This window comes from Sciurus vulgaris (genome assembly GCF_902686455.1).
Source record: "Sciurus vulgaris genome assembly, chromosome: 3".
NCBI classification, from domain to species: domain Eukaryota; kingdom Metazoa; phylum Chordata; class Mammalia; order Rodentia; family Sciuridae; genus Sciurus; species Sciurus vulgaris.
The window spans coordinates 57,967,231-57,971,167 of record NC_136463.1 but is presented as its reverse complement, the minus strand read 5'-3'; positions in this window follow the sequence as shown (position 1 = coordinate 57,971,167).

The following is a 3,937-nucleotide window of genomic DNA, read 5'->3' as shown; positions in this document are numbered from 1 at the left end:
CACTCACACATTGCTTGTGGGACTACAAATTGGTGCAACCACTGTGGAAAGCAGTATGGAGATTCCTCAGGAAACTTGGAATGGAACCACCATTTGACCCAGCTATTCCACTCCTCGGAATATACCCAAAGGACTTAAAACAGTGATACAGCCACATTAATATTTTTAGCAATAGCTATATGGATTCAAAAATGAATTCAGTTTTCATGTATTTCTATCCTTCTGTAGGTTGTCATTTTGCTTTCTTGATGTCCTTTAAAGAAAAAAAAATGTTCTTTGTTTCTTACAGTGATGGAAATTAAACCCAGGGCCTTACATGTGATAAGCAATTCACAGTAGCTAAGCTATAGAACAAACCTAGTGCCCTTCAACAGATGGATGGATAAAGAAAATGTGGTATATAAACACAGTGGAATATTACTCAGCCTTAAAGAATGAAATGATGGCATTTACCAGTAAATTGCTGGAACTGGAGACTATCATGCTAAGTGAAATAAGTCAGTTCCAAAAAACCAAAGACCAAATGTTCTCTCTGATATGTGGATGCTGACTCACAATAAGGGGGAGGGGGAAGAAAGAATAGAACTTCATTGGATTAGACAAAGGGGAAGGAAGGGAAGGGACAGGGTAGGAATAGAAAGACAATAGAATGAATTGGATATAACTTTCCTGTGTTTGTATATGAATAAATGACCATCTAACTCCACATCATGTTCAACCACAAGAATGGAATCAAAACCATAATGAGTTACATCCCATGTATGTAATATGTCAAAATACATTCTACTGTCATGAATATCTAAAAAGAACAAATAAAAAAAATAAAAAAGTCCCTTTGCCCATTTAAAAAATTGGGTTATTTTTAATATTTTTGTTAAGTTGTAAGAGCTCTTTCTACAATGTGGATTAGACTTTCACATATTTCTACCCTTCTGTAGGTTGTCATTTTGTTTTCTTGATGTCCTTTAAAGAAAAAAAGCATTCTTTGTTTTTTACTGTGATGGAAATTAAACCCAGGGCCTTATACATGGTAAGCAAGCATGCTACCACTGAGCTACATCCCCAGGCCTTTTTCTTTTTCATTTTGAGCCAGGGTCTTGCTAAGCTGCAAAAAGCTGACCTTGAACTTGGGATTCTTGCACACCTGTAAACTAAAGAAATGCAATTGATTTTTGTGTATTAATCTTGTATCCTAGCGCTGTGTAGTGGTACACTCCTGTAATCCCAGCTACTTGAGAGGCTGGGGCAGGAGGATTGCAAGTTCAAAGCCAGCCTCAACAATTTAGCAAGACCTCCAGCAACTTAGCAAGACCCTGTCTCAAAATAAAAAATAAAAAAAAAAAGGATGCAGCTCACTGGTAAAGCACACCTGGGTTCAAGCCCCAGTAACAAATAAACTTTTTTTAAAGTTTTTTTTTTTTGTATCTTTTCTGGACACATAATTAGTCCTTATAGTTTTTAATGACTTCTTTGGAATTTTCTGTATAAAAGTCAGATCAGGCAGGGCTTGGTGGTACATGCCTGTAATTCCAGCAGCTCAGGAGGCTGAGGCAAGAGGATCACAAGTTCAAAGCCAGCCTAAGCAAAAGTGAGGTGCTAAGCAACTCAGTGAGACCCTGCCTCTAAATAAAATACAAAATAAGGCTGGGGATGTGGCTCAGTGGTTGAGTGCCCCTGAGTTCAATCCCTGGTACCTAAAAAAATAAAGGTTAGATCAGATGCAAGTTTAGTTTAGTTTACTACTTTACTAAGGTGCAAGTTTACTAGTTTACTAAGGTGCAACTTTAGGCTATTTATTTGAAATCTTTCGCTGAGTGCAGTGGCATACACCTGGAATCCCAGCTACTCAGTAGTCTGAAGCAGGAGAATCCCAAGTTCCAGGCCAGCTGAACAACTTACTGAGACCATCTCAAAGAAAAATTTTAAAAAGTCTGGAGCTGTGACTCAATGGTAGAGTGCTTGCCTAACATGTGCAAAATCCTGAATTCCACCCCTAGTACAGACAAAAATTGTTTTCTTCTTTAATATACTCAGTTATAATTATAAATTTACCTCTAATCAGTACTTCACTTGCAGTCTATAAGTTTGATATCTTGTGTTTTCACAATTTTCATTCTTCTCAAAAGTATTTTCTTGCAGGGTGCAGTTGTGTACACCTATAATCCCAGCAGCTTGGGAGGCTGAGGCAGGAGAATAGCCAGTCTCAGTAACTTAGTGAGGCACTAAGGAACTCAGTGAGACCCTGTATATAAATAAAATAGCTCTGTGGGTAAGTGCCCCTAAATTGGTTTGTGAATTTTCTTTGACCCTTGGTTATTTAGAATATATTGTTTAATTTCCACATATTTTTGAATTTCCAAAATGCCCTTTCTCTACTGATATCTAATTTCATTCCATTATGTATAATCAGAAAATGAGAGATTATACTCTATTTATGTGTGATCTCTCAAAATGTATAAATGCATTCTACTGTCATGTACAATTAGAACAAATAACATTTTTTAATTTAAAAAAAGGATACTTTGTGTGATTTCAATTCTTTTAAATTTATTGAGGATTATTTTCTGACCTAAAATATTCTCTGTCTTAGAAAATGTTCTATGTTCTCTTGAAAACCCTGTGTTTTCTACTTTTGTTGTGTGTCTTTTATATCTAGTTGTTTTAAAGTGTTGTTCAAGTATTCTGTTTCCTTCTGTCCTTTCTAGTTGTTTCATCTATTATTGGAAATGAGGAAGGGAAACCTCTGACTGTTACTGTTGAGTTGTCTATTTCTCCCTTCAGTCTGTTAGTTCATGTTAGTTCATGTTAGTTCTGTTATTAGGTGCATATGTATTAATAATCATTAGGTTTTTCAGTGGATTGATCTTTTATCATTATAAAATGACTTTGTCTTTATTAATTATTTCTGTCTTAAAGTATATTTTGTATGATAATAGTATAAACAGCTACTTTGGAGGCTGAGGCAGGAAAATTGCAAGTTCAAGGCCAGCCTGGGCAATTTAGCAAGAGTTTCCTGTCTCAAAATGAAATTTAAAAAGAGGGCTGAGATGTAGCTCAGTGGTATAGTATGCTCAAGGCCCAAGAACTGCAAAATAACAACAACAATAATAGTAATAATAATAATAATAATAATAATAATAATAATAATAATAATAATAGTGGCGGTGGTGGTAGTATACTAGAAGTACTAGTAGTAAAGTCATTATTTCTCTTTTAAATACTATTGGCAGGGCTGTGGTTGTAGCTCAGTGGTAGAACACTTGCCCAGAACTTGTGAGGCACTGGGTTCTATCACAGCACCATATAAAGACAAATAAATAAAACAAAGGTTTTGTGTCCATCTACAACTAAAAAAAATAAAATAAAAAAATACTATTGGCACCAAATATTCTTTCCATACATTTAGTGTATTTGTCTTTAAAGTATAGCTCCTGGTATAATACATAGTTAATGGGGTGGTTTAAAACCATTGCCTATCTTTACATTTGATTGTAGTATTTAGTCCATGTACTTTTAATGTAATTAATGATAGAATAGGAAACAAATATACCCACAAACACAGCTTTATAATTATTGTTTTATACATAAAAGTATAAATACTGTTGTCTTTTTTTTTCTTTTTGTACTGGGGGTTTAACCTGGGGTGCTTAACCACTGAGCCACATCCCCAGCCCTTTTCATTATTTGTAGGGCAGGTCTACTGACAATGTATTATCTTTGTTTATCTGTGACTGTTTTAATTTCGAAGGATAATTTTGTTAGATCTGTCCTTCTTGGTTGATAATCCTTTTGCTTCATCACTTTGTATATGCCATTTTCCTGCCATCTGCAACTATGGTTTCTTTGTGTTTGGCTGGTTTTGTTTTTTGGATACTGGGGACTAAACCCAGGGGTGTTTAACCACTGAGCCACATCCTCAGCCCGTTTTATTTTTTAT